This window comes from Ranitomeya variabilis, chromosome 8, assembly GCF_051348905.1.
Source record: "Ranitomeya variabilis isolate aRanVar5 chromosome 8, aRanVar5.hap1, whole genome shotgun sequence".
Lineage (NCBI taxonomy): Eukaryota > Metazoa > Chordata > Amphibia > Anura > Dendrobatidae > Ranitomeya > Ranitomeya variabilis.
This window is the reverse complement of record NC_135239.1, coordinates 190,626,146-190,650,017: the sequence shown is the minus strand read 5'-3', so window position 1 is coordinate 190,650,017 and position 23,872 is coordinate 190,626,146. Positions and strand designations below refer to the sequence as shown.

Here is a 23,872-nt window from a genome sequence, read left to right as displayed (position 1 = left end):
GCGCGCTCCTCTTGCAGGCGCGCGTTCTCCCTTCTCCTCCTGATGCACCGCAGCCTCCTGGTGTCCGTCGGCTGCGCGTGCGCGCTTCATCTCCCTCTGCGCACGCGCACTTTCTCTGTGTCATTCTGGAGCGCTGCTTCTCCTCTCTATGGTTTGGAGGATCCTGACCCGGAAGTCCTCCTGCACACCATGTATTTAAGGTACGCCCTTTCTCCTGATCCTTGCCTGATTGTCATTTGTCTTCATTTGACCCAGGTCCCTTGTACCTTGCTCTGTCTTGTGCGTCCTTCGTACTTTTCTCAGTCTTGTGCGTCCGCTGTACCTTGCTCTGTCCTGTGTGTCCGTCATACCCTGCCCGTCCTGTGTTTCCGCCATACCTTGCTTTATTCTGTGCGTCCATCATTCTCTGCCAACCCTGTTTGTCTGCCATCCTGCTTGTCCAGTGTTTTCTCCGTACCCTGCCTGTCCCGTACTACCGCCATACCCAGTCCGCCTTGGGCGTCCGCTATATTCTATCTGATCTTGGTCTCTGTCATAGCTATCTGCCCTGTGTCTTTGTCACACTCAGTGCTGCTTCTTTTTTCGCTCCTACTTCCTGTCCCCGGGTATCAGCTTCTGCGGCAATAGTCTCCCTCGGGCCTGCCCCTAACACTCCCTGTATAGGGGGTGGTCCACCTGGCCAGCTCACCCGTGGGAGGTTTGTTGTCGTGGATCTGCGGGTTCACTCTAGGAGTTCCTAGCCGTGACAATGTCTCCATGTAGTCTCGGAGGGCAAGAGAGATTATTATTGATAAAACCAAGAAGACAAACTTCTTAATAGCCAAATATACATAACATTTGCCAGTTTCTCTCTCAATTGCATTTCTCGGGGGGCTTAACATTCTCCCTGTCAATGGTTTGTTTGCCTACACACACTGAGACTGTAAAATCAGTGCAAGAAGTGTTGAAATATTTAGGGACACAACCTATTGACAAGTGAAATGGTAACACCCAGTTTTCAATTTATTCATACATTTCCAAGAAGAATAACGAGAGGAACCGTTCCAATGAAGAGTTCCAAAAAAAAGTTATAGAATTGTCATTTTACGGGAAATAAATGTGTTAAAACAGGAGAAATCTTTGGGATGTCAATTGGTACGACCATTGAAAGGAATCTGAGCTCCTGCCCATGCTTAGTGCATGGATAAGTGCCCTAAAGGACCAGTCCAGGCCACCCACTTTTTGGTGCGGTTTACATAAATCTTGCCCCTTTTCTGCCTGCAACTTGTTTCCAAAAATTCAGGCTAGTCCCTGAAAATTGTAGACTGATACTGTTAGCAGGGGTTGAAGGAGGGGGTGCACAATTCAATCTTGCTCCATTCACGTGGTTAGGGTCAATTTTTCCTTTTCCATTTTTCGGGCAATTTTTCGCTGTTGTGTTTCTATGAAGAGGACCTTTATAACAGACCTTGGTGCAGTCATCACATTTCTTATTTCACGCATTCAGTTTGGAGCTCCACAAATTCTCACTTTATTGTTATTTTTTTCCCCCCAGTTATCCTCGATGTGTGTGTGCGTGTAACCTCGGCACAGAACAAATGTTTTTTCTAAATCTCCCACCAAAATGCAATTATATATTTTAAGTTAAAATAGAAATGAACAGATTTTACAACGTGACAAAAGATGACAACCACGGCCTCGCGGAGAGCAGTTTACTCAGTATGAATTCCGTTAAGTGCCTCGTGTTTTTCTTTGGTGTGTGGGTGTAGGAACTCATTCAACCTCTGTGTTTTTTTGTATTGTGCAAATTAATTTCGATTTTTGTTTATTGCTAGATCACAAACAAACACGGCAAAGATTATAACTTTAGCTGTAAAAATCCTCATCGGTCCACACGGTGCTCATTGATTTATTCTAATATGTTATCGTCAATGTTCAGTAGTGACATTTACACCTCTACCTGGCAATTACCATTCCTTATAGAAACGGGTATTGGGTGAGGGTCTGTTGGGTGTTATAACCAAATATTAATTTCTTATAAGTAGGTGATAACAAAGGTCCAAACTTTTGTCCTTTTGCATAGAGGCTCTCTGTCATTGGTGTCCTTCCCTGACCCAATGTTGGAGTAGAACGCCGAACGATGGGCATCCATGGAAGAATAAAATATGAGCCTCTCGTTTTATCACTACATCAAAACCTCATTCTTCATGTTTCTCCAGAAAATCCCTCACTATGTGCTAATCCACCAGTAATTGTCATCTAAGAGACAGCTGGAAAGCTTAAGATCATCATACACATTAGCTTAACGTCAGCCAATACTCGTCGATATCGGCAGGCTCAGCTGACATTCTATTGTGATTGTTACCCCTGACTCTCCCCTGATAGATGATATCTGGGGAGTTAAGCATCTGGCGTATTCAATTCCGGAGTGCTAGTCTATTTGTTTTCTAAGAGATAAGCCACCGCCGGAGGAATCAGGTATCGGCACATTCATAGAAAACACAGGAGCGCATAGAAAGCTGAGCGCTACGGTGGAATCAGGAGAGATACTTGCCAGCTGAACAGTCCACCTAAACATTGTTCGGCAGACAGTTGGGGAACCTTATTTTTTTTTTAAGGGTCTCTTACCTTCAGATTCCTATTTAATTGCTCTGGTTGCACATATTCTTGTATTAGGTCTTTTTGACTACAGTGCTCTAATGTATATATGAAAGTGGGTTATGTTTATTCCCCCGGGACTGATGCGATATGGATTTACCACTATCGAATCCCGCATGTAAAATCCACAGCTTCTTACGGTATGTGCACACGTCCGGATTTCTTGCAGAAATTTCCTGAAGAAAACCGGAAATTTTCTGCAAGAAATCCGCATTTATTTTTTTTTGCGTTTTTTTCCCGGTTTTTTCGCCTTTTTTTAGCTTTCTGCAAGCGTAATTAGCTTGCAGAATGCTAAAGTTTTCCAAGCGATCTGTAGCATCGCTTGGAAAACTGACTGACAAGTTGGTCACACTTGTCAAACATAGTGTTTGACAAGTGTGACCAACTTGTTACTATAGATGCTGCTTATGCAGCATCTATAGTAAAAGATAGAATGTTTAAAAATAATAAAAAAATAAAAAATGGTTATACTCACCCAGACGATCTCCTCAGCCGCGTCTGTTCCTATAGATGCCAGTGTGGTTCAGGACCTGTGATGACGTCGCGGCTTGTGAATGGTCGCGTGAGTCACATGAGCGGTCACGCGACCAATCACAAGACAGTGACGTCATCACAGGTCCTGAACCACACCATCTTTAGGAACCGAAGAGAGAGCATGCACCGGAGAGGCGGGAACACTTTGGCGGCCATCAGAGGGTGAGTATAGGACTATTTTTTATTTTAATTCTTTTTTTTTGACCAATTATATGGTGCCCAGTCCGTGGAGGAGAGTCTCCTCTCCTCCACCCTGGGTACCAACCGCACATGATCTGCTTACTTCCCGCATGGTGTGCACAGCCCCGTGCGGGAAGTAAGCAGATCAATGCACTCCTAGGTGTGCGGAATCCCCGCAATTCCGCATTTTTAATGAACATGTTGCTTTTTTTTCCGCGATGTAATTTTTTCGCGGAAAAAATCGCAACATTTGCACAAAAAATGCGGAATACCCTGTAAATAATAGGAGGCATATGTAAGCGTTTTTTTCGCGTTTTTATAGCAAAAAAACGCGAAAAATCCTGAACGTGTGCACATGGCCTTACAGTACCAGCAAATTAGGAAAAGTTTTACAAAATGTCATCCACGCACTACCTGAAAAAAATGTGTCATGTAAATGTAAACTGCGCTGCTCATTATTAATGCACATCATGGCAGTCTATGCTGCAGAGCTTCACTTTGGATTTAATGCAAATCTGCTTTAAAAGGTACAGAAAAAAATATTCAAATTAGTGCAGATTTCATGGCAGATTTTCCCAACGAATTAGTCCCATGTGGACATTTACTTATAGTGTGGATGTAAAGAGGTCTCTTCCCCATTGTCCTCATTTTAGCGCTTTTAATATTTTGATCTTTCGGAGCTGGTGTATTTCTCCATTATCACCCTGTGCCATCTACTGTATATTTTTGTTTTACTAGTTTTATATATAATTTTTTTCCAAAAAATGGCATATTTTTACACTGTTCAAAAGTTCAAAAAGGGGTTCACTGATGTTGGGCGTTAGACATGTGACACTACAAGGCGCGAAAAGTTATGCTGAGTGACGCGCAAGCGGACAGTGCTTGTTGGGTGTGGGAGTGACCGAGTAAGATGGAGGTAGTTTAATTGGCTATGTAATATCTCAGGGGAAGGGCACAGGGAAGTTGGAGCAGAACTGTCCAACATAGAAGTTAAATCTGGAGATCAAGTAGATATGAGTGAATCTATGTATCTATCTAATTCGAATAATTTGAGATTCAGTCTACTCAAATCTCCCCAAAAATTTACCCGCTGCCATTTTTGCTTATTGCAGAGGATTACATAAGCCAGAGAAAGCTCAGGAGACCTCAGGCTTCCCTACAATGCCTTGCAGCTATCACATAGTATAGTACAGCCAATCGAAAGAAACTATCATAGCCAGTATGAAAGCCAAGGCACGGAATGCAGCGGATATTTTGTGGAGACAGTGAGAGGACACCACCGCTTAGCCATAGAGACAGCAATCATTAACAGCTACCATCCGTTTACCCATAGACTTATATGTTAAGGTTAGTTTGACATTACTTAGACTGTGTTTGCCTTAAAGAGCTTGAAAGGGGTTCAATGTAGTCCTAAGGGCCATCAAAGTGTCTTCAGGGAAATTAGAGGTATTACAACACTTGTGATTCCCTGCTAATTGATTTGCTGCAAATCAAATTTTTCTGAAAAATTCAGGAACACTGGCAAAACTAGATTTCAAATAATTTGCTCATCTCTAGAATGGAGTGACGTAGGTGGCAAATCCCAGAATAGTCAGTTTATTCGTAAGATCCTGGGTGCTGTGGTAGTGTCGGCAGCTGACTGGCTCCGGTGGCATCTGATCAATGAAAAAGTGGTGGAGCAATAAGCCCAATACTAGGCAGGAATCGGAAGAGGGCCTATGGGACTGTCTGGCCGGAAGAGTTGGGCCTGTATAGTCCTTAGTGTGTCTGCCTGGAAAAGTTCATGAAGTGAGTGAAGAAGGCCTCATTGGGTACAAAGTTATTCATTATTTCGTTTGTCACATTGGGATTTACCATGCCAAATGTGTAAATGTTCATCATATTAATTATGTGTTTTAGGGATACCTTTCTGCACTCCATCCAGCAAGGGAGCATCGACCTTCTTTAATGGGGGTGTCAACAAAATGCAACTCTGTCCCCAAAGTTTTGAAGCGGTTATGCACGAGATGCAAAGTTAAGCGACGAAACAATTCAGCCCCCATTACGTCTTACTCGTCTCTCCATATGTATCACTGGATTCTCTTCTCGGGCACATGCCCTGACTCCGTTGTGTCCCCTAATTACCTCTTTATAAAGTATCTGCAGAATTTTCCCAAACTATGTCAGTACTCTCTTCCAATACAGCTGCACATTGCAGTCATCACGAAGGGTTTTCTGAAAACCGTCTCTTACTTAGGCGATACTTCCTAATTGTCGCCCAGACCAGTACTTTTATGATATACATAACATGTGGCATAATATGCGCAATGAAACATAAAAAAGTATTATACATAAAGAGAACTATTCAATACACATTCATGCAAACATAGGCTCAATGATTAGCCATTATCATTATCCATACAAAATATGCCCCCTGGCCCGCTCTCACAGGAGGACGGCATGTATGGCTACTTTTCTGCATGTCTGAACATCAATGGGGTCCCAGATGATGACTCCCCACCATCAGACTTTGATCAGTGAGATCTGAACAAATCTATAAGAGAAAACCTCGTCGGATAAGAAATTTGTGCGATAAAAGATGAGTTGTTTATTTCCTTTGAGATAGCACAAAGCTTTAGCAAAATGCCAAACCTTTACAGCAAACCCCGAAAAACGGAACGAATGAGGTGCCGGACTGGATGCTGCTACAATTTCTTAACTCTTTATTATTCTGGGTACTCTAAAAAAGTCAAAAAAGCTTTATGTTTCTGCCAAATTAGCATATTTTTCATTAAAGGAAATGTATCATTTTTGTATTTAATGTATTTTTTTTTATTTGGTTATTTTGCTTTTTTTTCATATCACAATCTGTATCTTTCAATTTTGACACTGACCATTGGGGCTATTTTAGATTCACACTTCCTGTTCTTTACAGAATACTTTTCAGAAGTCTCGTTATCAGCAGAGGCAGCATTATAATAACATCTAACACCTTTATACACAGCTGATAATACAGGATTCACCAACCACAATAGACAATGTCCCAACTCCCCTTCACAATGACACTCGCACACGCTCATTAGATGCTTCCAGACAAAAGACAGGGTCAGAATCAGTCTATTGCTGCTAATGTACAAGTGAATTTCCTGAAAGGACAGGAAGTAGAAGTCTAGAAGAACCCCGATGGCCAGTGTGAGAATGGCAAGATTTCTAATTTTACCAAAAATTGAATAAAAAATATATTTTAACGTAAAAACATAATTTAGACATGAGCTGATGTTCTGATGACACATTTCCTTTAAATTGCACAGATCAATATTTTTTCACGATGCATGTAAATGATTTCTATTATATTAGTAGTGGAAATCTGACATATGTCGTTTGGTGGAAAGAATGGGTTGGTTATAGTTTTGTAAAAGTTTCAGGCTGTTATCTCCCTGGAGAAATTTAGGCCAAATTCATTGCAGCTTTTATGGAACATTTAACAGATTAATTTATCGCTTTTACGAGTGTGTTGTTTTATCCCTCTACATATCAAAAATGACTGAACGGGTAATAAAATACCTGCGTAGGCTGAGCAGACGGCGAGCTTTCCACTTCAGCTGGGTATTTTACAAAGACAAAAGTAATGAAGTTAAGTTCAGAGTCTTTATGAAGTGGTGATGTGATTTTTTTCATATTTGGCCAACCGCTCTCCAACAGCCGCAAGGTTTCTTTAAACGGGGGTTACCCAGTACTATATACTTTTTTACTACAAGCCTTACAACTAACAGGCAGATAGTTGCTAACGACCTACTTGTTGCTCCAGGCTTTGATCTCTCCCTGCAATGAGTGGTCACAGACCGCTCCTGTTGGCGATTCAGCAGCTACCGCTAAGGTCACATCAACAGAGCAGCGACTTCTCCTCCACTCTGCTCTGTTGACGGGATGTGACTGCTAACATCATGCTGATTGACTGCCTTACTGTGGGGAGCCACCTGTCAATCAGCATGACGTCGCCAGTCACGCCCCGTAAACAGAGCAGCCCCGAAGAAGATGAGCAGGAGCGGTCGCCGACAACTCTGAGCTGGGACCAGGTAAACAGGAAGGTGTTTGCCTCAATTCGCAACTATGTGCCTGTTAGTTTTTAGGCCCACAGTTAAAAAAAATATAGTCCTGGATAACCCCTTTAAGATGCCTAGTTTTCCAAAGAGTATACAGAGCAGGTTGCTTCCAAAGTAAGCCTCCCAAATAATGAACATGTTACTTCTTTCAAGGGCGCAGTCAGACAGCATTATTCCACTACCGAGTACTCTCTGATGTTTTATTGGGTAGCACTAGGTCCAATGTTATACTAAGGTGCAGTACTGATCCGTAATCTTTTTTCTCATGCTGAGTCAGCATGAGAAAACCACCGGTTGAATACAATGTTCGCATCACGCACACCCATACAAATCTGTGCGTGTGAAATATCATCTTAGTGCAAGTCCGACATTCGCAGACAGAGGCAGTAGAGAAGATGGAGATAATAAAGAGGATATCTAGAACTTTAGAAAAAAAAGCATGTAGTTGCTAAAAGAGGCAACTACCTGCCTGTTGTACCCAGCGCCGATCATTGACCGCTCCTGCCAGAGATTCAGCTGCTCCCTGTCAACAGTGCAGCAGTTTGTCTTCTTATTGACAGGGCAGGATTACTGGTGTCATGCTGATTGACAGCCGACTCCTGCTGCCTAATTGGGGAAAGCTGACTGTCAACCAGCATGACACCAGTATTCCCGCCCTGTCAACAGGAAGAGAAAATGCTGCTCTGTTGACAGGGAGTAGCTGAATCTCTGGCAGGAGCGGTCAATGACCAGCGCTGGGTATAACAGGCAGGTAGTTGCCTCTGTTTTCAACTACATGCCTTTTTTAAAGTTCTGGATATCCCCTTTACGTTCTCCATCTTCTCCGCACCTGTGATATGGTGTCTGATGAGAGAATCGGCTCACGCTCAGACGACACTCGGAGGCTGCAATTTCCGACTGATACAATATTTACTAATGAACTTGTAGAATATTTCTAAGTCTTAATAACAATGAAGCCACAGATACTAATAGACTGATGGCTCATTACGAGATGAGGCTGGTACCAAGGCACCGAGGCATCATTAGGCAGCAGTGGACAAAAATGGAATACTCGGACTATTTCCTGAGTATGTGCGAGCTTCTTTCAGCGCCATATTCATACAAGTGCATTTACATTCAGATTGATAGAACCATTAGAAAGTTACTTTAGGAAGGGCAGTGACAGCGCCGACGATAAATTACAGCTGCTTGTATGACATTAATGTTATATTATGTGGCTAAGAGCTCTTACTCATTGATTTTGTATGCTGTCCTCCTGACCGTCCACTTGGCCCCTGCAATGCATAGTAAATCACTGGTTTAAAGAAGACAGCATAAAAACTCTATTTAAAGTGTTTTCATATCCCCTTAAAGTGACCCTAACAAGCTTGTGACATGTCAGCAAAAAACAAAGCGGTACGACATTCCAGCTAGTACTCCTCCATAATAGTCACTAATTGGGGTAACAGTTTACTGATCCCAGGGATGGCTTTAAAGGATTATTCCCATATTCATAAATGGGATATTATCGGATAATGCTGGTAAATACAAATTTTGTTTCAATTTACTGCTTACTAAAATTTTCACTATTTTTTAAGATATTAATGCTCTTCTTTATGGTTTGTTTCCTTGGAGACCGACCGCTGCTGCTAAACTTCAGAACATGGCCAATCCTCTTTTCTATTGAGAATATAGGCACTGTTTTGAAGCTGGCCAGGATCGCTGGGGTGCACATTGTTACCTCCTAATCCCAGCTGGCTTCAACATAGTGCTTACAAGCTAGTCAGCAGCGGTGGTCGGTCTCCTAGGCAACAAAAGAAAAGTGTTAATATTTAAAGAACGACTTCAAATTTTAATAAGCTGTAAATTGCAAAAGTGCTTATTCTTACATATAGTATTTCACAACATAAATATATAAAGATGGGATTAAGCCTTCAAAATGAGCCCCCTCTGACCCTAATAACACTGATCTGCTTTCCCCTGTCTGATTAGAGCAGTGGTTACGCATGCGCACTGTGACTCAATTCAAAGACCATGAGACTTCCCAGAAAAAGTAAGTAACCAACGTGGCCCTCTGGTGTAGACCTGTACATACTCATCTGTGTTCCCAAAGCAAATTTCCTATGACGAACCAGAGTCAAGGAGAACGTGCGGCCACTTACTACTCTCACTCTCCGTACTGGCCAATCACACAGTTGCCACACCTGATAGTATATGGTAGATACTACTCCTCTACCAGTCGTGAATTCTCTGGCCTCCAATGTCAGCTGTCCGGACCGGAACGCCAAATGTAAATTTTGTTCCATATCAAATCAATATTATTTTTCATCTGTTGTGTGGTGCCCCCAGAAAGATGCAGGGCTCGTTGGCCGGTGGCCAAACAATTCAGTTCACCTACTGGTTTATTGCTTTCCGAATATCTCCAACTTTCTGAAGTTAGAGCTATCAATAAAAAAAAGCAAGTAGAATAAAGATAGAGGGAAAATAAGTAAGTTGAAAGGTGTACTGAACTGTTTGGCCAATCCAATGTTGGAAAAAGCACATGTGCTTAGGTTGAGCAGTCACTTTGAGCTGATAGGCTCCCTTTAAAGGAAGAAGGGAGACCAGCTGCCACCAGACACTTCATGCAACTGTATCTCCTGGAAGAACAAATGATTTAAATAGGTCAGGTCTATTAATCCATCATTATCAGATGATCGGGATACAGTTGAAGAACAAATTCCAGACAAAAGAGAATCCAAATGGAAAAGTATCCAGACAGAAGAGGATCCAGATAGATAAGTAGCCAGACAGAAGAGGATCCAGATAGATAAGTATCCAGACAGAAGAGGATCCAGACAGAAGAGGATCCAGATAGATAAGTATCCAGACAGAAGAGGATCCAGACAGAAGAGGATCCAGATAGATAAGTAGCCAGACAGAAGAGGATCCATACAGAAGAGGATCCAGATAGATAAGTATCCAGACAGAAGAGGATCCAGATAGATAAGTATCCAGACAGAAGAGGATCCAGATAGATAAGCGTCCAGACAGAAGAGGATCCAGATAGATAAGTATCCAGACAGAAGAGGATCCAGATAGATAAGTAGCCAGACAGAAGAGGATCCAGATAGATAAGTATCCAGACAGAAGAGGATCCAGACAGAAGAGGATCCAGATAGATAAGTATCCAGACAGAAGAGGATCCAGATAGATAAGTAGCCAGACAGAAGAGGATCCAGATAGATAAGTATCCAGACAGAAGAGGATCCAGATAGATAAGTATCCAGACAGAAGAGGATCCAGATAGATAAGTAGCCAGACAGAAGAGGATCCAGATAGATAAGTATCCAGACAGTAGAGGATCCAGATAGATAAGTATCCAGACAGAAGAGGATCCAGACATAAGAGGATCCAGATAGATAAGTATCCAGACAGAAGAGGATCCAGATAGATAAGTAGCCAGACAGAAGAGGATCCAGACAGAAGAGGATCCAGATAGATAAGTATCCAGACAGAAGAGGATCCAGATAGATAAGTATCCAGACAGAAGAGGATCCAGATAGATAAGTATCCAGACAGAAGAGGATCCAGATAGATAAGTAGCCAGACAGAAGAGGATCCAGATAGATAATTATCCAGACAGAAGAGGATCCAGATAGATAAGTATCCAGACAGAAGAGGATCCAGATAGATAAGTAGCCAGACAGAAGAGGATCCAGATAGATAAGTAGCCAGACAGAAGAGGATCCATACAGAAGAGGATCCAGATAGATAAGTATCCAGACAGAAGAGGATCCAGATAGATAAGTATCCAGACAGAAGAGGATCCAGATAGATAAGCGTCCAGACAGAAGAGGATCCAGATAGATAAGTAGCCAGACAGAACAGGATCCTGACAGAAGAGGATCCAGATAGATAAGTATCCAGACAGAAGAGGATCCAGATAGATAAGTATCCAGACAGAAGAGGATCCAGATAGATAAGTATCCAGACAGAAGAGGATCCAGATAGATAAGTATCCAGACAGAAGAAGATCCAGATAGATAAGTATCCAGACAGAAGAGGATCCAGATAGATAAGTAGCCAGACAGAAGAGGATCCAGACAGAAGAGGATCCAGATAGATAAGTAGCCAGACAGAAGAGGATCCACAGAGAAGAGGATTCAGACAAAACAGGATCCAGACAGAAGAGAATCCAGATAGATAAGTATCAAGACAGAAGAGGATCCAGACAGAAGAGGATACATATGGAAAAGGATCCACACAGAAGAGGATTCAGACAGAAGAGGATCCAGACAAAAAATTATCTAGACAAAAAAAGTATTCAGACAGAACAGGATCCAGACAGAAGAGGAGCCAGACAAAAGAAAATCCATAAAGAACAAGATCCAGACAGAAGAGGATCCAGACAAAAGAGGATCCAGACAAAAGAGGATCAAGACAAAAAGAGGATCAAGACAAAAAAGGATCCAGACAGAAGAGGATCCAGAAAGATTTTTTTTTCTTGTAAAATAAGAAGGCAATTAGAGCAGGTTGCAACAGGATAGATATCTTGCTTTAAAGGGACTGTTTCCACATGTAAAAAAACAAACAAAAAAAACACTTCATTGGGATAGTAAACATGGAGTGAACAGGCTCTTAGACTGTGGACTCATCCCAATAACATAACTAGTGATGAGTGAATATACTCGTTACTCGTGATTTCTCGAGCACGCTCGGGGGTCCTCCGAGTATTTTTTAGTGCTCGGAGATTTTGTTTTTCTTGCCGCAGCTGAATGATTTACATCTGTTAGCCAGCATAAGTACATGTGGGGGTTGCCTGGTTGCTAGGGAATCCCCACATGTACTTATGCTGGCTGACAGATGTAAATCATTCATCCGCGGCAACAAAAACTAAATCTCCGAGCACTGAAAAATACTCGGAGGACCCCCGAGCGTGCTGGAGAAATCGCGAGTAACGAGTATATTCGCTCATCACTAAACATAACCCTATATTGTGTATCCTAAGCTGTAGACTAACTGCACACGTGTTCTGATAATAGGTGATGGCAGACAATGTGATTATGTCTACACGTGAGTCCTAACCACAGACTTCCCGAGAAGAATCAGAGATGTGAATACGGGGAGTATTGATTTTTCAATGTTTTGTCGTGGGATCCCATGCTGCCTCCCCGCTCAGCTCATCACGGCTTTTGTGTGCCTAGCAGCTATGCTGAAATGCTCCTCTCTGGCTCTGCTTATGGTTTATGGTCAGTGACAGTGAATTACATATATGTCATCCACCTATAACATATTCATTCAGACACTTTATAATATTCTCTATAGATATTGTATCACTAACGCTGTTCTATTTATTTTATTCTTTCTCTGCAGCAGAGATCTTTTATTTGTGCATTATTATGAGCAATATTAGTCTGTATCTGTATAGGAATCGATAACATTGCTCATCCTGAGCTACCTTGTTCAGGTGTATCAAGTGAGAACTTCAGACTGACTATGATAAGCCGCCAAAGCAATACAATAAAAAAAAGGCTGAAGTAGTAATTTCATGAAGTCATGGCAAATTGTTAAGGGCCTGTTCACATCAGGTTTTGGCCACATGTTCATGACTTCATCAAGGGTTGAGTCTGAGCTGACCTAAGTGTGATGTGAACAATCCCTAAGTTAAGCCATCACTTTTTTTTCTCGTGGGAGGGGGGTCCAAACAGTCTTGAGAATGAATAGGTCACATTTCTTATTCACAGTCTTTCGAGACCCCCTGTGCAGGAGAACTGCAACACAGCTCTTTGGAATCAAATATGGCGGCTGCAGTTTCCTTCCTCCTTAGGCGAAGTAAGGGTCAAATCTCCACCAATCATAAAGTGAAAAACCGCCCTCAGCAACCAATCACAGCTCAGCATTCATCTTATTAAAGCATGAAAGATTTAAACGCTGCAGTGTTCTATCGCTATGGGCAACAACGACAGTTTGTTGCATAGTTTTCATCAGGCTCCTCTTTAGTATGAAGCTGTGGACAACTTTTAAGGGGTTGTCTAATAAAATGACCCTTTATTAACGCATGTGGATGTCAGTAAGGAGAGTCTCATGTCATTCATAAGTATGTAATTTTTTTTTAATGGTGTGATTCTCCTGATTCTGGCGCTGTTTTTCTTTTGTTCCTGCGCCTCTCCATTCCTGAGATATAGCCCTTTCTTTTCAGCTTATAAATCCATTTTTTTTAAGCCAACTGGGCGAGGTCATCAAGAATACACCCACAGAGAATAGTTGAGGACCACGCCCACTTGGCTAAAAATACTAGATTTTATATGCAGGAAAGAAGGAGCCATATCTCAGGAATAGAGAGGCTCAGGAACAAAAGAAAAATATTGCCGGATTCAGGGGAACGGCAGCATTTACATCAGATAAACAAAATACGCATTTATGGCTAGTGACGGGTCCTATATAATGAGACAAAGCTGAGATCCACAAAGTAATAGCACCACCCGTCCGTGTACATATTGGACATCTATTTGTATAATCATGATGTAATGCTACATTTAGCCACCAGTGGGCGCTGCAGGGGCAACTTGATAGTCGAGGATTTCAGGCACCAGACTATTTGCTTTGCCGAGACATTCCCTTGGATTAGCAGTCTGAAAATCCATGGAGTACAATGTGCAGACGTTTACCCTGGACTGTAAAATCTAAATCGAGAGGCGGCCATCTTTATTTCAATTTTTAACCCTTGCATGAGAGAGAACAGCATTAGTTAATAGGATGATGGATACCGACACAAAATGATTCCTTTAAGCAATTTTCACAGCAGACTACATGGCTCAGAGAGCAAACGTAAGAATTATATTCCCCCAAATCTACAAATGTACGATAGGATGATAGTGATCTGCAGCTTGGCTTAACGCTGACATATCGCCGGCTTTTTATTTATTACAATCTGATATCTATGTGTAAAGCATGGCTTAAAAAACAACATTATTATGTTCCGCGGAAGATTCTTTGTTTAGCAGAGTTACCATCACAGACAATGAAAAAAAAAAAAATACTGAATAAGACATTTCTACGCGTTTCGCCTCGGACTGCAGCTGGGAGTTTTGGTGTATTGTATGCCAACAGCTCCCCCTGTAGGCCACGTGGTGTACTGCAGTCACCAGTGCTGTAAATAATATCAGACTTGATCATCAGTTAATATGGTTATCTGCGCCGACTTGTGAAAGTGAGATAATTATTATATTTCGAGTCTCCGTCCTACTTGTCTGTGCTTCATTAACGCATGCTGATTATACCAGGCTGCTGTATTTGTAACGAATCTGCATAAATGTGACCGTACGAAGCGAGTATAACATCATCCTCGTGAGCAGATTATTAGAAACGTCTATTTACAGCCCGATGTCAGGAATATGATTATTCGTAGGGTCTACTCCGAGACGTGACCTTTGCATTTTCCCGCTGTAGTCATTAACACGTATCCCCCCATTAGTGTCGCGCCGGCCTGTAATATGTCACGTCCGTCATCAACACGATAATAGGAGAATTCCTGGACGGGGATGTTCTTTCCTCTGCTCTAAAATTAAAAATAAAAACACCACTGGCATTGATTTATTGAACATCTCAGGCGATACACGTGGGACGCTCGTGCATCTGCCACATGCATTTTCTAGGAAAAAATGGATAAAAAAGGAGCCATGTTTATGCCATAAGGTTTGTATGATGTATGACTGACATCTCAGGCTTCCTTCTGCTCATCAGATCCATGAAGATCTGTTTAAAGTGTTACATAGCACTAAAGCGCACTGTATTTAACCCCCCTCAAATCTGACCTATTTTGGTTCTTTGGGACAAAGTTTTTTTTTATATTATTTTTTATTTTTTATTAATATTATTTCCAACCTATTTTGGGTCTTTGGGACAAAGGCTTTTTTTCAGATTATTATTATTATTATTTGTGTGTTTTTTTTTCAAATTATTATTATTATTATTTCTGACCTATTTTGGGTCTTTGGGATGAAGACTTTTTTTCAGATTATTATTATATGTGTTTTTATATTATTATTATTTCCAACCTATTTTGGGTCTTTAAGACAAAGGCTTTTTTTTCTAGATTATTATTATTTTTATTATTATTACTATTATTATTATATGTGTATTTTTTCAGATTATTATTATTATTATTATTTCGGACCCATTTTGGAACTTTGGGTTGAAGGTTTTTTTCAGATTATTATTATTATTATATGTGTTTTTATATTATTATTATTATTATTATTATTATTTTCAACCTATTTTGGGTCTTTGGGATAAAGGCTTTTTTTTCTAGAATATTATTATTTTATTATTATTACTATTATTATTATATGTGTATTTTTTCAGATTATTATTATTATTTCTGACATATTTTGGAACTTTGGGTTGAAGGGTTTTTTCATATTATTCTTATTATTATTATTATTGCTATATGTTTATTTTTTTCATATTGTTTACAGTGTGGTCAAATTTAGCTATTTTTTTGATAGGATGAATTGTATTCATCAGTGGGTCCATAAAATGTATCTTTTATTAGAGAAGTTGTCCACTAATTTAGCTTATTATAATTATTATAATGTATGTATTTGGGGCTAAAAATCATTTTTGCAACTGGGTTTCAGTATATATTTTGCACCGTATTGCTTTTACAGGCTCTTTGTTTCCTTACCCAATGTACTTTATTAGGGTCTCTGGTCATGTATCAGCTGAGAGAAGCTCATAAAATACAGATAAAGAGTTAGAACGTCCCCCAGCAGATTGCCAAAACGAGCTCACTGATGGATTCTTGGTGAACTCATTCTGCAGTCAGCAATAGGCTGGTTTCACACGTCCAGATATTTCCTGTTCCGGAAAAATCGGTATCGGAGATATCCATGTCCATGTGCTCACGTAGTACATCCGTGTGGTACACGTGCGGCAGCCGTGTGCCGCCCGTGTCGCATCAGGACCACACGGACGGCCGCCGGGAAGCATCAGGACCACACGGACGGCCGCGGGAGAAACAGCGCTACAGTAAGAGCTGTTCCCCTGCTTGTGGTGCTAAAGCCAGCTGTCATCCGCTCTCCCCCGAATGAACTCTTCAGCCTGGGAAAGTTTCTGAATATTTTCCCATGCTACAGAGTTCATATGAGTTCATGCCACCAGGGGGCGCAGCTCCGGTGACGGCACCGCTAGTCACCGAAGCTCCGCCCCCTGCGTTTCATTAATTCCCCAGTCTTTTAGCACCACTCCCGGTTGTAAATGTATTTAACCCCTTGAGATGGATTTACAGCGTGGCACTTGACTGTACGGCGGACAGGTATGGGATACTGTTGCTTTTTTGGGGGGGGGATTTTTTACAGGAGAACGAGGGCTTTGGTTGGATTGAGCGTACAATAAAGGTAATAAAACCTGTGTGTTTCTTTATTTCATTAAAATACTTTTTTCTAAGTGTGTGTGTGTTTTATTAACTCTTTCACAGCTGTGGGATTAATAATGGATAGGTGTCTTATTGACGCCTCTCCATTACTAAGCCGGCTTAATGTCACCTTACAATAGCAAGGTGACATTAACCCCTCATTACCCCATATGCCACCGCTACAGGGGAGTGGGTAGAACCAGGCAGAGCTCCAGAATTGGTGCATCTAATTGATGCGCCTTTTCTGGGCAGCTGAGGGCTGCTGTTTTAAGGCTGGGGGCCCATAGCCATGGCCTCTTACCAGCCTGAGAATAGCTGCCCGCACCTGTGAGTTTTGCCGGGTTGGTTGGAAAATATAGGGGGGACCGCACGTTGGGTTTTCTTTCATCCCTCCTCCCCTGCTAGCGATGCTTTCAGCCGAGCAGGGGAGAGCGGATGACAGCCGGCTTCAGCACCACAAGCAGGGGAACAGCGCTTACTGTAGCCCTGCTTCTCCCATGGCCATCCATGCGAACGGAGGACAGTGTGCAACGTTCTCCATGTTACGTGTACGGGACATATTAAGGTACGTGCTGCCGGTAAAAAACGGACATGTCTCTGTGTTTTGCACACGGACACATGGTCCGTGAAAACCCGCTAACATGTGCATAGACTCATTCAGTTGAATGGGTCTACGTGTGTCAGTGTCTCCGGTACGTGAGAAAACTATCACTACACGTACCGGAGGCACTGACATGTGAAACCGGCCATAGACAGTGCAACAAACAGGCTTATAAATAGAACCTACCATAATTGCAGAAAAATTATTTTAAGCCTCAAATACATGCATTTAAATAATAATAATAATAATAATAATAAAAAGTCCCCTGAAGGTGGACAACCCCATCTCCAGACCCCTAAATATATTTAGACCCCTGACCAAGATAACAAATTAATTCAGACCTCATAGAAGAAACCTAAATACATTTAGAAATCATACAAGGACTCAAAAATCCTTTAAATAATAAAAACTCAAATGCCTCCTAAATGTATCTGTTCCCCAGACATGTTCCCCTAAATTAATGAGATCTATTTAACAGTACAGCGCTGCATATTCATAGCTCACTTTATTTTACCCCCATACCGTATGACCAACTTATTTTGAGTTTTTGAGACAAAGATTTGTTTTTGTTTTTTTTCATATTAAGAATTATTAGTATTATTCTTTTTTTTTAACGTCACAAAATTTTGGGTTTGTTTCTTTTTTCAGGATAAGTTATATTCGTCAATCGCTCAATTTTTTGGATCCATAAAATGTACATTTTATTAGGGAGTTGTCCACTAATTTGTTGCGGCAGCCAAAAAAACTAATTCTGGTGTTTTGATTTTTTTTCGTGTTACACTGTTTACCATTGGAATTAATTTACTTTATATTTTGATAGGTCGGATTTTTACGAACGCAGAGATACCAAATACGTGTATCTTTTATTTTTTTATTTATTTTTAATGGGACAAAAGGGGGGGGATGATTTGAACTCTTGTGTTATTTAATTTTTTCATATTTTTAAAAACTTTTTTTTGTCTTTTCACAGTATTCGATAATATTCAATAATTCTCTTAGGGGCTATGATACTGCGATCATCTGATCGCTATCCCCTACGAACACCAGCTCACATGGAATGACACTCCCCCCTGCCAGGCGCGTGTTACATGCCATTATCAGAGATTGACAGCAGAATGTAACACATTAACAGCCGCTGGCTGAGCTCAACTCCACTTGCAGCTCTTAAGGGCACATGATGGCTGATTAAATCAGCAATCCTCTGCCAGGAAAAATGTGGGCTCGGTGAGCTGCATTGAGGTCAGGGTCATGACATAGGATGTAAATGTACGTTACATGTCATGAAAGGGTTAAAAAAACACAGTGGTCCAACCGCAGGTTTTTCAATGGACAACACTTGGACCAAAAATACAGTTGTGTGAATGTAGACTAAATCCTATTTAAAAGTTTCACTTTGATCTTATCATAAATTAGCAACAGAGAAAAAGAATAAAGGGTTCCAGTCTCTGCAATCAGAATGATCTCACTGATGGAATGACTGGTAACTCATTCTGCAGCCTGCTAGAGTACTGTGATAAATAGAGGCTGTAGGAACCAATCGGTGCAAAATTGTCATTAAAACTCCATTGCAAACAATGTCATTTAGCTCAAAATATATGCATTTAACTAGAAGAAAATACCCTTGAAGGTGAAAGTATTCATTAAAGTAGAAACAGCTGAAATGTAAACGCTTTCTGTACTGTGATTCTGTATTTTACGTCCTGTAAATCCCTATGTTTATATTGGAGTAAGATCTTGGCATCACATTTGTGCCCTGTTCTTGTTCTTTGAAGTAAATTTCTCCTCCGTGATCAGATTCTGTAACAACACACCAGCTGCTTTAATAATGTTCTTACATCTGTGCTTAATGTTTCTCATCAATGCACGAGACGCACTCGCTGACAGACTCAATAATGAACAATCAGGCTGGATACGTGCGGTAAATACGGTGCACATATGAGGCGCTCATGTCACTGTCAATACATTTACCTTGTTTTCTGGTATCTGGAACGCGGTAGAATCTACACAAACAATGTCAGATTGCCATCAAGCCACACGTCCTCACAGCTTCCTTCTCACTTCAGTTTCACAAATTAATTCTGTCTTTTTTTTTGGCATAAAATCTACCTCCGAAATGTCCTGAGTGCCAATTTTGTTATTGGCAAATTGCGAGAAAAGGGGATTTGCATGGAAAAGCTTGCCGATTAGTTTCCCTCCATGTTGCCTCGATTGGTGTGAAGTCAATAAACATTAGGCAAATGAGACTTAAAGGCTCCCAAAATCTGACTGCAGATAATATTCAGAAGTATGAGGGATAGGTAAGATTCACTATGTAACTAAATCAAGTAGAAACCAGGATGGGGCATGGGGACCCCGACTCTCATACATCCTCGCAAGACCTTGGCTCCAATGGATTCCCAATAGTGATGAGTCATAAGGTGTAACTGATCATGCTCGTGTGCTAATAGAGTGTCTTCGACGTGCTCGAAAAATATTTGCGTCCCCGCGCCTGCATGTCCCTCTGCTGTTAGACAGCTGCTCTACATGCAGGGATTGCCTGTTTGTTAGGCAATCCATCCATGTGTTGCGTCTGTTGAGCAGACAGACGTGCAGCCCCACGCCAAAGACACTCGGTTAGCACAGGAACATGCTTGGATAACGCCTTATCCGAGCATGTTCATTTATCACTAATTCCCAACCATAAGGGCTCAGTCAGAAGCCATATAAATCGGATTGAGATCAGACTGCAACACTCAGACTGGCCATGACAGATGCATAGAAATCTATGAAGCTGTCACATTCAGGTTGGGAGAGCCGCCGATCAGTCTTACTGTTGCGGTACGATCTCGATCCGATTTATATGGCTGCCTAATTGTGCCTTAACAACGAGTAATGAACATTCTAGTAGATATTCATAATTTATTCTTTATATAAATATATAGTATTTTATCCCTCACTGACCCACAGCCGGTTTGGATTTGCCGTTAATACTAGCAGTCAAGAAAGCGCTCTAGTACTCTTTACTTGTCGCTGCTTTTCAGCTTCCCACTCACTTCCACTCAAGGACTGGCACAAAGTGAAAAGTTCTAGGACCATTGCTGTGACCTCCTTTCCTAAGTAGGGTGTTCCTGGAAATAAATCTTGAAATGTTAAAGTTTTTACAATAGTTACTAGACGTGTACATTGTCACGCTCAACAGGTAACGTGGATCCTCCAAGCCCAAGGTCCAGGTGGACACACGGACCATGGGAGTCGGTATAGCAAATGGGTGATTCATGCAGGACACAGATAGCTAGGATAATGGAAACTGCAGACAGGTAGGAGACATCCAAGAGACCACAGACAGGCAGTGAGAATGCTTTAAACCACAGGCTGGTAGGAGACGTCCAGCAGACCACTTACAGGGTGTGTGAACTTTTGGTCAGGGTCATTTGGATGTTTTTTCGAGTTGTCATTATGATTTAAAAAGAGAAAACACAGCAGTTTGACAATAAATGGCTTCACCCAACTACTAACCATGAGTGGTGAAAAAGTTTTGGTCTTATCATTTGTATTCTCTGGAAAACGGCCAAGAAAGCAAAAATTCTGCCGGGGAATGTAAACTTTTGTAAGTATCTTACAAGATGAGTTACTTCATACACTTGAGTACTATGGGTATGAAAAAGACAACATACTGTTCCAGCAGGACAACGACCGGAAGCATACATTGAGATTGGTGAATAAATAGTTCAATGACAATGTAGCAGAGGTGCTGGATTGGCCACCACAGTCCCCAGACCTCAACCCAATCGAACACTTGGGGGTAGAGTTTAGGAAAAAAAAATGTACACATACCCAAGTGAGTTGACCAGTTTGCACCAACTTTGGTAACATGTGGAAGAGACCTGGAATAAGATTTTGGTAAAGTAATGTTTCGGTCAGATAGATAATATGCCCAGAAGGATTCAGGCAGTGTTGAAAGCCAAAGGTGAATATACAAAATAATAAACTTAACATTTAGATTTTTAGGAACAAACCAGTAACAATGTAGTGACATGACTTTAATCTGCCTAACTAATCATATGCTAAATATTTGCAAGTCAAATGTATGTATAAGATAGCCAAGATGATTGTCTATAAAATGATAGTAGTCCTACATTTGTAGCAGTAGTGGATGGTGAGATATGAAGCCTGAAAGTCAAAAGTTCAAAACATTGTTACCCTTTTGCTCGTTAGTGTACCAAGACACTGGGTGTGTGTCTTGGTCAGCTTTATATTAGGCCAGGAGTATGATCACATAGGATCACACCAGGCCATCTGCAAAGCCTGACATCGAGAACAACAGAGTCTAGTGGACTCAATTGAGGGAAGCAAAGCATGAGTCTAGGACAGATGCGTAACATTACACCCCTCCCCCTTTCTTAGGGCCCCACCCAAAAGAATCCATAAGGAAAGAAAACGCATGCCTTACATAAAACTTACCGAGCAACATTGGAGCATTTAAGGCGACTTTCACACTAGCGTCATACGACGCACGTCGCAATGCGTCATTTTGGTGAAAAACGCATCCTGCAAAATTGCTTGCAGGATGCATTTTTTTCTCCATAGACTAACATTAGCGACGCATTGCGACGCATTGCCACACGTCGCAACCGTCGTGCGAGGGTTGCATCGTGTTGCGTCGGACCGTCGGCAACAAAAAACATTGCATGTAACGTTTTTTGGTGCGTCGTGTGCAGCATTTCCGACCGCGCATGCGTGGCCGGAACTCCACCCCCTCCTCCCCGGAGCTCAGAATGGGGCAGCAGATGCGTTGAAAAACTGCATCCGCTGCCCCCGTTGTGCGGTGCTTCCACAGTATGCGTTGATACGTCGCAACGTCGCATTGCGACGTGCGTCGTACGACGCTAGTGTGAAAGTAGCCTAAGTCTGTTTTTGTCACCCAACATCTCTTTACAGGACCGTATCCTTTCCTGTTCACAGCAGGAAGTCAGCTTTTCACTGGAATAGGTAGAGGGAGACTAGCTTCTCAGCTGAAGACTAACAAATAAAGATCTCCCGGAAGACTCTGAAACAGAATTGTTATAGGTAAATTCAGCCTAACGAAGCAGGTCAGGACAATTATCCAGTGGGAGTTGGAGAATATCCGTAAATACTGTTCCATGGACCAATTAACTGTTTCGGTCTTCCCATTACTTTGGGGGTGATAGGCTGAGATGTCCAGGGAAATTTTAAGTTCTTGCAGAGCACCCTCCAGAACTTGAAAACAAGTTGTACACCAAAGTCAAAGACTATACGAGCTAGAAAGTCATGAAACAGGAAAACTTCTCTGAAAAACAGTTGAACCAACCATGGAGCAGATGGAAGCCCTGGTAGAGGCTCAAAACGAGACATTTTGGAGAAGCGTTTCACAACAACCCAGATAGTAGTGAATACCTGTGCTTCAGGAAGATCTTTAACACAGTCCATTAAAATCTCAGCCCAAGGCTCCTGTGGAATTGAAAGAGGCTGGAGAGGACCGATAGGTGCTTGATGAGAGGGTTTGAAATGTGCACACTTAGTGCAAGATGACTCCTTCTCGTCTTTTCTCTGTTTGGGCCACCAACAGAAGCAGAAGAGAAGTTCAGCGGTATGTTGAGAGACCTGTCAGTCAAAAGGATTGGTTCAAGGAGACGCCACAGAGGACAAGTCATCCGAGACACGTAGTCCCCGGCTGCCTTTTCAAAGGATGTAGTATACTTGGCTGCAGTCGTACTGCTTGAGGTTTCGGCATCACATATCTTACATGTACTAGACCTGAGCAATGCTACGAACTATGTCTTGTGTGTATAAGATTATTGAGATGCCTTCATGTTTCTACACTATCTGTTTTTCATACATTCAGTTCACACATTAGTAGTGTTAAACAGTTTATATGGCTGGAGGTTATACAGAGCGATAATGCTCCCGTGCTTAGATTTCCCGAGTTACAGCTCAGCGGCTTATATTCCTTTTTATAAACGGCTTTTACCATTGCTTTATTCTGACAAGCATTCAGTATGTAAATTTATATGGTACCTGTTGCAGTCTATAAAACCAACTGTTACCTAATAATGAGATGCATAATATTTACTATGCTAATTTACTTTTTGGTTTATGCAATCAATTCCATGCACAAACTGTATATACATGAACACAATCCTGAATAAATACAACCAAAGTAGCGCTGGCAGCAACACATCTTCCAGGTGTTTTGAGGTTTATTTTTTGCAAAATGGTTTATGTTTGCAGCAAAAGTTGAACATTTTGCCCAGTGCACCACAAAGCAGATCCTAATGGAATCCACTCCAAACAAGACACTGTCCAATTTAAAGACTGCCAAAAACGCTTGAGGAAAAGAAAAACTCCACCAAAAATGCTCGTTTCTTGATTCGGTTTTGAATCGAAAAACTTTTGAGTTCCTCAAAAACTCTTGGATTCATCATAAGTTATAACCTAGAATATTTGTCTTCATGTGATTTGATA

General features: G+C 41.4%; 1 protein-coding gene across 2 annotated transcripts in view; it reads left to right on the top strand.

The window, feature by feature from the left end:
* The window catches only part of CFAP20DC (CFAP20 domain containing), a 398,952-nt gene that overhangs the window by 323,924 nt on the left and 51,156 nt on the right, over positions 1–23,872 (top strand). The window lies entirely within an intron of this gene.